This window comes from Pteropus alecto, unplaced genomic scaffold (genome assembly GCF_000325575.1).
Source record: "Pteropus alecto unplaced genomic scaffold, ASM32557v1 scaffold87, whole genome shotgun sequence".
Classification (NCBI taxonomy): Eukaryota; Metazoa; Chordata; class Mammalia; order Chiroptera; family Pteropodidae; genus Pteropus; species Pteropus alecto.
This window is the reverse complement of record NW_006443225.1, coordinates 12420614-12432837: the sequence shown is the minus strand read 5'-3', so window position 1 is coordinate 12432837 and position 12224 is coordinate 12420614. Positions and strand designations below refer to the sequence as shown.

Genomic DNA, 12224 nt, shown 5'->3' with positions numbered 1-12224 from the left:
GCAGTGTTTGAGTCCAGAAGGTATAATAACAGCCATTCAGATTTTGGCAGGTGTATTTCAAGCTGAAAACTAGGTTCCACAAAAAACAGCAGTCTGTTCTGCAGGTGTGAACATTTTCGACAAGAACCCTCTACGTCTCCCCCAAGCCATGAAATTTAATTGTCCTTTTGGTGTCTTATTATATGTGATTACAACCTATCTCTCCTTGGAACAAGAGGGAATCTTCTGGCAATCCAACAGGCAGGAGATGCTTGGGCAGCTTCTGAGATTTGCTTATAACATCTCCTGGTTCTGCTTTTCACGTTATGTATTTTGGAGGTGAAGCCAAGTTCAATGAACTGCAGTTGCAGGTAAGCAGTTTTTAAAGCTGGAAAAATATTAAATGAAAGAACTTTATACCCAGAGGACGAGAGCAGAGAGGCAATCAAAAACGCACAGGGCAGCATTTTGAAACCCGAAGTCCCAGTAAAGTGGTCCTTATTGTATAAACCTGGCTGTCTGAGCACACACTGAAAGGACCAATTTCTTTCTACAACATTTACCAGATGGGAGGATTGTGGACCTATGAATACAGATGTGGTGGTGGGAGGTGACTGAGCTACCTATCTAATCCAACTCAAATGATAGAGGAGGAGGGCAGAGATCTCTGAAGCTGGCAGCTGGTCCGACTTTGAATTTTCTAGTGCTAAGCCGGAGCAAGCAGTCTGGAGCCTGTTCTCATAGGGGGTTCACAGATTTTTAAGAAATAAGTGTTAGGTGTGTTAAATTCGAGCAAGTGATTCTAGCTTGATCCAGCATTAGAGTACACACATTTTTATTTTCTCATAGTAAGGACATGCTGAGAAATGAAAAAGATATAATGCTTAAAGTGGTAAAATTACCCATCAAAGGGGAAAAAGTGTGAAACAAAAGGTTATTGACCAGGCAGTAAATAACATGGCATCCCAGAAAAGTGGCCTCTCCGTACACAAGAGAAACTAGGACAGATGGCTTTGAAAAATCTGGTCTTCAGTGACTTCTTGGGAAGATGTAGGGTGAGCTCCAGTATTAAGGGTTTTCCATCCTCTTCTACAGTTAATTTTGAATGGTATGATACAGAAGGCCAGCCTCTGTCTTTCCTACAGAAAAAGTGAAGCATTGGGCTAGAGGTTCACAAAGAAAAAGTATGGAAAACCGACCCCAGAAGATGAAAAACTCTTAAGAAGTCATAGTTCTACTGTTTATTGAACTTATTTCTAAACCACTATCTTTTTTAGTTTCTGTTTTGGAATATTTCCCTCTCCTGTTTAGAATTTTGAAGTAGGGAGACCTAAACTTCAACTTGTCTTCTCTCGTGGCTGCCCAGCTTCTGGATACATTACTGGTGATTCTCCAGTCTCCCATATACGTCCAGCCATTTCGTGTCTTCACTCGCCATTTGTAGTACGAAGGAAAAATGTTTAAATTCATAACTATTAGAATAAATTTTTAATTTATACTAAATTGGATAAAGCCTCTAAAGACAAATCTGAAATTCAGGCCAGACTTGTTTGAAGATTTTTTCGTCGTTTTGTTTTGTTGTATGAGGTTCATGAACTGTTTGGTGATTAGAGGACTTTTCCCAAACCAACCTGGGTCAACACGAGGCTTAGAATGAATCAAACGAGGGGCAGATTTTGAAGAGCTGCAATTCGAAATCAAGAAGAACCCAACAGTTTCCATCGCATTAGTTTCGGTCGGGGGTGGAAGGAAACAATTTTCAATATTGACATTTGAGAAAAGACTCATGGGGTGTAAACTCACATGATTCCACATCCCTAAGAATGTTTTTGCAACCACGGTTGTATTGCCAGGGGGAGTCTGTAATTCTCTCCGGCCCCATAACACTCTTGGCACTAATGTTTATATGGCCAAGGCAAGAAACTGTGAAGGCAAGCTGTGAACAAGCCAGGTGACACCTGTACAGTTTTCACTCCTGATGGATGACTAGACATACTTGGCCTGCCATTCACTGTCCCTCTAATTCTCCTAAGCTTACTGAACAGCTCATGACATGTTAGTACAGTTACATGATTCTCCGGATGGCCATTTTTCAGATGGCTCTTGCATCATTACCAAATGCTAATTTCATAAAATGGCTCCGCCACGTTCAAGGACCCTTTTGGCTCTCGGCCAAGAAGGATGAGACCACAGGAAAGAACAGGGCAATCAACTCCTCAAAGTTCTTACAATTCCCCATCCATGAAATATTCCCCGCTTCAAGTGACATGGAGTGCTCAGGTTTAATTAGCGCCTTGGTTCCGTTACTCAAGAGATAAATATTTGATATGAATACCTTTGAAGATTTTCTGCAATTACTCTGTCTTGGAAAACTTGCATGTCATTTGCCAAATTCTCCTTCTTCAGATGATGGTGGGTGGCCGTCGGCACCTACAATGAGGGAAAGCAAACGAGCCGTCAGTTGCGTTTTATCAGAGATTTCTCTTCTCCTTTCACAGCCTCAAAGAAGCACATTATTAGGAGGAAGAGTCTCTAAATTTCACCTAGGCCAATTTTCTTACAACATTCGCGAGAGACTCTGAAGCACCGTGGGTAATTCAGTCCTGTAGAAGCTTCCATTTGACTCTCCATCAAGAGAAAGACTTTCTATCAGATTCATTTCTTATTATTCGTTGACTGGATTTCGTAAAAACAATAAAAAAAGAGTTTCTTTTTAAACGTTTGCAAAGTGCTTCAGGTTTAAAAGCTGAGTGACGTCTTATTCTAGGTTATGAGATCTCTTTTAAAGGAAGTGTATGCTGAATCATAAAATCTTCTAAAGTTGCTGCAAGCTATTATTTGATGAGTTGCAATCTGCTTCTACTCTGCCCTTATGACAGTTGAAAAATATAAGCGACTAAAATCAATTTAGATACTTGAAAAGGAGAAAACACCTAATTTAATGCATTAAGTATTTGATGAAGCAACTCTGTAGCCGTGAATAGCACTTTTTAACGTATACGTGTTACACATAAATGTGGATATGATACACAAGATAGAAGCGGAAATATAAGATATGTCTTATAAGGAAATATAAGACTAGGAAAATGACAAACACTAATAACTCAAAACTTCCTTTACATTTATAAATATTTCTTGTGCCTATGTAGATATTAAAGCATTTCATTTGGAGCGTTCTGACCTCTGCACTGGTGAGGACAGTGCGTGTTGGTCTACGCAGAGGGCTCTCAGAGGTAATGGGTGGAGATTATTGACCTCAGCACAATAGATATGGAATCTTTTCTCGCTCTGAACGGACCCTGGTGACTCAGGTTAAACGTGGGCAGTTCCAGGTTCTTCCCTCTGTTCTAGAAGCTTCCGTCCTACATAGAGATTGCTACAGCAGAGGCTCCTGGGAGCTGGCCTCTTCCTCCCACAGAGTCCTTATCACAGCTCTTTCCATTCCAGGCAGAAGCTTGACTCCTCCACCCCTTACGCCACCCTCTGTCACCTGGCACACCCAGCCCAGCGGGCTTTGTGATCACCACTCCCTGTGCTTCTCTCTTGGGAATTGATGAGTTCTAGGAGAACTTTTATATTCTCTATTTCACGTCTCTGACGTTACAAATTATGATCACACAGACACCTATATGTTCCAGGGGGATAGACAAATGTTTACATTTATAGTTAAGCATGGCTCCTCTGTGACCTACTGAAGTAAAAGTTTACGTGTGAATGTGAGGCCATAAGCATCTATCTGGCTGTGGTCGTGCTGGCACAGCCTAATGTTAAAATAACAACCTCCTCCCTATGATTATTCTGAATCTTCTACAGAAAGCAGCAGAATTAGATGCTTGAATTCCAGACAACAGCGGTCACTGGCCATGTGACCTTGAACGAGTTATTTCATTTCTCTGTTCCTCAGTATCCTCCTCTGAAAAATGACGATTAAAAACAGTATCTAACCCTCAGGGTTAACGTGAGGATTCCATGCAAACTAAACACTGGCGATCATTATTACTTGCGTTGATTTTTTTTTTCTTTTTTCTTTTTTTTTTTAGCCTATGTAATAAGGATAAAACTTGCCCTGCAGTGGTAATTTACAATCAAAAGACATTTTCATGGAATGAGACTAGAGTTTTCATTAATTTTATAAATAGAGACTTTGACTTGTCATCATTAAAATGATAATGGATGGGAGAATAATGTAATAATGTAATTGTTATAGGCTGTTGAAAAACGAACAGAGGCAGCCCAAAGAACTGCTTAATACACGTATGCTCGTACGAGCCAGAGACGTCCTGCCAGCCGCATGAGGTGTGTTTGCCAGAACAGAACAAGGTGATCGGATGACTGAGCCATCATCAGTTCTCGGCCCATGATCTCGACCCCAGAAGATGTCTTGCCTGGATCCTTTCTTCCTTTACACCTGCCGACGTGTGATAATTCATTATAAATGGGCATAGTACTAAATGCACAATAGAAATTTTGTATTAAAATAGTTCTTTTCTCTATAATTTCATTCAGGAACACTTGGTTGAAACAAGTTCTTTAGTTCGGCAAAACAGCATCATCATCTGGCAAATAAAATTAATATTATTAAGTGGAATATTATTGGTTTATGGTTTTGTTTATATCTAATTAGCCGTTTATTTTAGATTTTCAATAAAATAAATATAATGATATTCCTGTGGATTTATAGTTCTATAAATATAATTCAAGTAATTTATACTAGGTTTTTTGAGTACTTATCTCAGTAACAGTTCAGTAGATAATAATGCAAGTCAATATTGGGGGCTCCACGGTCCATTGATCGCATCGGGAGATGCTGGAGAGAACTTATCAGCCTGGCTTCTTTGGGTTCCCACCCATGAGACCTTCCCCAAGCTGTTCTTCTTTATCTAGAAAAGTCTACCGTTTTTCCCTCCGCATATTCAAATTTCATTCAGGAACACTGGATCAGCTGAAGTCTCGTTCCCGGACGATCCCAATTTTCATCCATCTCTCACTAGAACTCTCACAGCATTTAAAATGCGTGCCCCACGACGTGGCCTGGAGTCACGCCGTCTCCGCTGCTGTCACCACTGCCCGCACGGTGAATGCCTCGTCTCTCCAGGCAGGTCTTGAGATTGTTCCTCAGCACGAGGGGTGCTCCTTGGGCTTTGTCTGCATCTTATGCTCTCATCACAATGTGGCCCCAGTAACTGCCACACGTTGACTGAGCATCACGGTATAATCGGGACCTGAGTCATTTGGTGATGATCCTGGGTTTGTTTTGCAGTTTATTCAAGTTTTGGCCAAAAATATTTAATCTGAGACCCTGGGTAGTTCCTGAAGCGAAGACATATTGTTGGCCCATAGCCCTGAAGCTGGGCCACACAAACTTGGATGGATCAGGGGACCACTGGCCCGGCTCTGGGTCATTTTGTCCTTTCTTTTTTTTAAGATCTATGATATTCTCTGTAAGCAATGACTCAGCACAAGACTCAGAAATGTGGTGTGTGTGTGTGTGCGTGTTCAGGGTGGGAGGGGGCAGGGGGGAGAGAGAGCTCATATGAGTCTCAGTTTCTCTGTTGGTAAAATAGAATATAAGCCTGGAAGCCCTCCAATATCCCTCCTGCTCTAAAATTCTAGAAAATGTTGGCACATATGCCCATTAATTTGACGTTAACATTCACAAATCACTGTGTCGTGTGCCAGAATTTCACCTGCTGGTAATATGGCGGGAAGTTAAGCCTGATAGTTTAAGAGCTGTATTTTAAAGGTTTGGTTTGGCTTCTCTCTCTCTCTGAATCAGTGTTATGGCACTTAGCACTTGCAAATCCACGCTCTAAAGCAAGTAGATGACTGAGCTTAACTCTCTTGGCTTTCTCAGTTGTTCAGAAACTGAGTTGCATTTCCTGGCTCTCAAACTTCATAAACTCATCAGATTTTGCTGCAGAGAAATGTCACTAAAATTAACAGTCCTCAGTGGCAAACACTAGCACCATTCAGAGTAAAACGCTGAAACAGTAACTGATATTTTTAAACTGTGAATTGGAGGCATTTTTCTATACTGTATACATATATACATTCGGATAAATGTGTGAGGCAAAAGTTTATTTTTCTTAGGCAGTTGTCCTTTAATTGTCTCCTAAAAGTAGCTTTAATCTTGTTGGAGAAGTGCATACTGTCCTAGCCTCCTTCGCCTCGGAAACTAGTGGTCAGTTCCAAACCGCTTTCCTTCAGGAGTTGTTGGAAGGCCCAAAATGTCCTCGTTAGAAAACTCGCACCGAACAACACAGATCTTGCTATCGTGGATGGTGCGTGTGGGACTATGACTTCCTGCACAGTGACATGAGACCAGAAAACACGTGAGCAGGAACCAAGCCCAAGAGAGAGTTGGGGAGCTTCCAGCTTTCCGTGGAGCCCAGAAATGAAGCAAAGTGCAGAAATATTCTGAACTCAGGTGTCTGGGGGGCTGCACGGCTGTACCCTATCCACTCTTCAAACACTGGGTGGGGAGCACAGTGGCACAGGCGGCACTCAGCCTGAAGGAAATCGTTATGTCGGCGAACCCCAAAAGCCTGTGAAGTTGTAGCACTTGCTTATGAAGCCAAGACTTTAAACCTAAGTGGAATGGCCAGCACCAAATATGGAAGCTCAGTATGTTCTTCATACTTTCAATTGTACTAATGAGGAGTCACCAAGTATTTCTTGCTCCTTCTTTAAATAATCAATGTTTCCATGATGCAATCTCATTTCTTCTAAAGTATTATATTTGGTGATTATTTTATAGAACTGAGATAGTAACAGTTCTTTTTTGGGACTTTTCAGTTTTTTGTTTTATGAAGGAAACAAGCATTTTAGAAAAAAATAGAAACCTTTTTCATCATTTCAAAAGCCAAAGATAATTTCTGAAGTTTGGGGAATTTCAAAGTGAGCTACCAGAAGCCTATGGAATTCAGATGATAACCAAATACTATCTTTCTCCTTTTTTCTCTCTTTTTATCCAACTACTGTCTTTCTATGATAGTGGTGACAGTGATGAATGGTGAAACTATTATTTACAGGTAGAAACAAGTTCTTAAATCTGTTTTTAAATGTGTTGATACAGTTTACCTCTCAGAAAGAAATATTATACGATGTTTCAAAACTAGCCACGAGGTCTGGGGCTAAGCTCCTTTTTTGTAATAAATGGTATTTGCTCTGCTGTGTTTAGGTGCAGTAAAAACTCTGAACTCCAGGAAAGCCAATAGAAGCTTTGCCATAGCAGATTAAGTGCTGAGCAGAGATTGGCTAAAAGGGTATAAGGGAACTCAAGGTTATCACGGAATCAGACAAGAAAGACTTAAGAAGGCATGGCTTCCTGTCTGCTAATCAGATTGCTCTCTATTCATTCACTCTAAATGTCAAAAATTCTTCCACTTGTCACCTTTTAAAAATTCATAAATGTTACCCACCCCTCCTTTCCAATTTTGCACCATTCAAGACTATGAGAAAAACTTCCTGCTCACAATGAAGAAGGAGGAAATGGTTGTAGGCTACGTAACGGTCAAGAAATCACCTCCTTTGTTTTAGTCTCTTGGCGAGTCGTCCAATTCAAGGGAAGTGAAAAAGCTCCACTAAGGAAAGGACTGCTTCTTGATGAATACTCGTTCTTTATGAATGTGTGTTCTTTTCCAAGTATTCTACTAGCCACAGATCCCTGTCCTACTCTCTGCTCACTTCTGAAGGCTCAGAGGAAGTCAAGATCACTCTTTTTTGAGTACACAGCTACTGGCAAGACCCCCCAGGCTCGGCCTTCCTCTTGAAAAGTTAATGGGAAGATATCTATTGACAGCAGGGATTCAAGATGAAAGCTCAGAGCCCAATGCGTCCAGAGATTGACATTTCTTGGGGGCATGGAGCATAATAGGAAGAGCCCCGACTTTGTTTCTCTTGAAAATTTCCAAGAAAAACCTGGCAATTTTACATTTCTTTGATGAACCACTTTTGATTTTTACTCAGTCTTGCAATCTAACCTCTTGTTGATATCTCAACTCCATATGTCCCAATTAACACAATTTTCTTCTATAAACTTGTCCCTTCCCTTGTTTCACAGGTTTCCATTATAGCTACCCAGTTGCCCAAGCCCCAAACTAATATTATACATGTTTCCTTTTTCTATATTCTGTTCATTCAGTCCCCAAAATGAGAATGTTTTACCTAAATATCTCTGGATCTGTGCCCTAGTGTCCCTGGCACTGCTCAGGACCTCAGCATTTCTCACTTGCACGCTATAACCATCCTTTATCTGGTCTCCTAGTTTATAGCATTATCACCCCCTGGCCTTTGCCTAACCCATACGCCAGACCGGATACTACGTGATCTACATAAAATCTTCCTAAAACATGGATCACATCTATTCTCCCTCCACCTTCTCAGCCCCATTCAAAGTCCTCCCTCATCTCCCCATTGATTAAAGAGTGGTTCCGGAAGGGCAGGGCCTGGGCGAGGTCAGGAGTTTGTGTTACAATGCTTCCACCACTGAGATGGGTGTGCGACCACCAAGCAAGCGAACAAACAACACAGTCTACTGAACCAAACGATGTTCAGTGATGCAGCTGACTTACATTTCAGGCCAAGCCTTTGATATTGATGTGAACCTATAAGAAAATGTTTTGTGGATGAGCATGTCTATGTATGAGTTAATAGAGCAATAGATCCAAACACCTCAGTACGAAGCATCACCTCAGTATGAAGCATCAGAATATCCAAGATCCGGCCCCTGGCTAAACCTCCAGCCCCCCTAGAATCAACACTAGCACCAATTGAAACCAGTTCCTGTCTCCAGGCTTTCTCACACCTTCTGCTCTCCCCAAAGCTTTCATTCGGAACTGTCCTTCCACACTCCTGCTGGCTTGTAAAAGGCACACAATCAACATCATCTTTGTGAAAGTTCCTTTTTTGACTTTCACCAGGAGAGACAATCGCTCTGGCCTCAATTCTGTCACTTAGTCTTGAACACACTGCTATTTTTGCAAGTATTATGCTGTTAAGAAAATTATCCGCTATTTTGATCTGTCTCTTCAGACTATGAACCCTTCCAGGGCAGAATATCAATCTTATTCACCTTTGAATCACTACTAGTGCTTAGCAGAGCATGCAATACATAGTAGACACTCAATAAACAAAGGACTTGAATCAAAGATGAAAAATAGAATAAACGGAAAACCCTAAAATCGACTGAAACACTGCTGTTTTCAGATATTGTGCTAGATATTTTACTCATTATTTCCTTTTAATTCTTTCAGGAATCCTCTCCTTGGGGTGAATAGTACTGGTCTTCTAGCTGTGAAACCTGAGGCTGAAAATCTTAAAGATCTGTAACCAGGTGATGGCAATAACGGTCCTCAAATCGGATCCCATCAGCATTTGTGTTCCTTCTACGATGACTGAGTGTGCCTTTGAGGCTAACGTTGAGGTTATGTGGCCGAGGTTATGTGGCCGATCTTGATAATTAAATTAGCTAGAGTAAAGAAGTTAGTGTTGACAGATCGCTTTTAAATTTAGGGGTAAAAGCAACTAGGATCCAGCCTCATTTTCAACTTTCCTTGTGCCCTAGAATTGCTTTGAAGCCAAAGAGAAGTCTAAGTGGAAATGTCATTTAAACAGACTTTTAAACATAGACACAATTTTTTATGTTTCCCATGTTTGGTGGATAAATAATGAATAAATAGCTCTACTTCATTCTGGTCCAATTTGGATGAGGTGTTTGGATTTATTACTACCATGTAAAATACTGAGCGTTAGATAGATACAAGTGTACAAATTTTAAAAAATACGCACACGCTTATACATACACGTTGTATGTGGTTTGCCATCTGTTTATTTAAAGAGAAAGACAATTAAGCTCAGTAGATTAATCATAGCACTTATGTCACTAAAAGTGAGAGGTCTTGCTTTTCTACATCATTACCAAATCATATTTCTTAGTTTCCTTACCTGAAATAAAGATAATAATTTTCTATATATCATCACGCACAAATTATAATCGTGGTTTTATAAATGCAAATTATATGACTATCCCAAACAGCACTTTATTTTCTTGGCTTGTTCAATTAGCAAATCACACTTTCTGAGTGTGCAAAATCATATCTTTCTCAGTATTATTCGAGTTTTAAATTCTCCTTTTGTTGAAAAACAATTTCTCAAAGCAGTGAGCATCACCCCCTGAGAAAAACACTGGGTCGATTCAGTATTCTTCACAGAAATGTAATAACAGAGCTTTGGGTTTTGCCAGTCTGTGTTCCTCCACTATTTAGAAGCCTGAGCTCTGCAGTGAAAACCTTAACAATTCACAGGTCCGCTACAGTCACAGTGTTTTACAGGGTTTACGGCAGCTGCTGCAAGTTTCAAGCCTACACCGAAAGATGGCATTCATTTCAAGAGTGGGAAAGCAGCTTCCAACAGCTAGATTTGTCTGAAATTGTGAACACGACGGCAGAGAAACCGAAGGTCGAAGTTTTTGCTCCTAACCAGCCAGGTGAACAGCCCAAGGTCGCACTCTAGGGTGAGGTGTGCGTGCGGACCAGTCCCCAGGACCAGGGCTCAGTGAAAGCGGCCGATTCCCCGCACCTCGCCTGGGCGCTGTTTTGTTGGAGTGAATTATCACCAGAAACCACTTCCCCCTCCTGCGATGTTTGGGAGGTACCCAACTGGGTGGAGAACTTTGGCCAGAAACTCACTTTCCATCATCTAACAATCTGACTGAGGAAAACGGCTCCCGTGCGAATAAATCCCACGAAATGGATGAGGGCAGCAGAGAAAAGTTTGTTTCCTTCCTTCTTAAAAGAAAGAAAAAGCCGAGCATCATACTTACGAGAGCCGCCTTCAGCACCTCCGGAGGACCAGCTCTGGGCGCTGGGAGCCCGCAGGGGCGCGGAGATAAGGTGGCAGCGGGACCTCCTTCCTCCTGGAGGCGGGAGTCATTGTCCCTTATCTCCCCTGACCTCCCGGCGCGGGAGCCGCCAAGGCTCGGCCTCTGACCCTCGCTGCCCTCCCTCCCGGCCTCCCGGCCTCCGGGCCTCAGCCTGGGGCTTCCTATTCGCCGCTGCGGCCGCCCGGCCTGACACCGGCCCGCAGTTTCATTAGGGACCGTCTGCCAAGTGCTTGCAAGACGAAGAGGGTTATATAAGCCCGGGGATTATTATCATCACACACCCCCATGGAACCAAGGCTGCCAGACAAACAAAAGGCACTTCCAAGAAGAGGAGGAGCAGAGGAAACAGAGAGCTGATTTTCCCGCTAGAGATTTCGGTCTTGCGGAAGTAGAGTTTTTCTCTCAACCAAATCCTCACAGTCGGAGGGAGCCTCACACCCTCCCCGGATGACAGCAGCATTCCCCAGGGTCCGAACAGACAAACAAAGTCAGGGTTTGCAGGCGTGCGGTCCCGCCCCCCTCCCCGGCACCCCGCACAGTAGCCGCCTGTGGCAGGGCCGAGTGCATGAGGATGTGGTGTTTGGAAAGGCGGGCGCTCCAGAGCCCAAGTGCTTGGTAAACACTGATGCGTCTTAGAGCCGGACCAGGTGCTCCTGCCCGCTTCTCTTTACGCCCCGTCTCTTGTTTTCTTAGTGCTGGTTTGTGGGGAGTTCCCCGAGCCAGCGCCAGCCCTCTGTCTGTCGTCTTTGCTCTTTTCCCAGTGGGAGCAGTGAACGCAGGCGGCGAATTCTTGACATCAGACCTGGGGGCATCTCTGCTACCCTCGGTCCCCGACTTTGGACCTCCTGTTTTCTTTAGGGTGTTATTATCCTGCCCTGTTCCCGGCACTGCTCCCCAGCACGTAAGGAACGTCCTCATCCTGGCATTCAATGCTTCCATTGGTCTCCACACTAATTTTCCGCTGCGTCACCTACCCCAGCACGTTAGAATATGAGGCGGCCTCTCAAACGGCCCTGCGGTTCCCCCACTTCCCACCCTTCTATGCTCCCCTCCTCTGCCCGGAATGTCTTCACTCCCATTTCCTCCCAGTTTAGTTCAAACCCCATCTTTCCCACAAAAGCCTTCCCAAGTATCCCCCTTTTCTCCCTGGCGACTCTGCTTTTCTGTCGTAATTCCCAACGTGTTGTCTGGCTTCTCAGCGGTTCTCCCAGGTGGCCTAGGACAGGGGCCTGCCTAAAGCAGGCACTTAAGGCGCGTTTGCTGAATGGAACTGACAGCTGCCCCGATCTTACCTGGCCCATCAGTCTTGGAGTGAAAAGCGGCCCTATGCGACCTCCATGGGCTCAGGTGAAAGCCGCAGTAT

The 12224-nt window shown here is 43.1% G+C and overlaps 1 protein-coding gene across 1 annotated transcript in view; it reads right to left on the bottom strand.

Annotated features, from left to right (window-relative positions):
• SULF1 (sulfatase 1) overlaps positions 1–10873 on the bottom strand; it is a 121239-nt gene extending 110366 nt beyond the window's left edge. Inside the window, exons 1-2 of the mRNA XM_006924018.3 lie at positions 10802–10873; positions 2315–2409 (exon numbers count right to left, since the gene is read on the bottom strand). The gene's annotated coding sequence lies outside the window, so the exon portion shown is untranslated. The remainder of the gene's footprint in view (positions 1–2314; positions 2410–10801) is intronic.
• Between the last annotated feature and the right edge of the window lie 1351 nt (positions 10874–12224).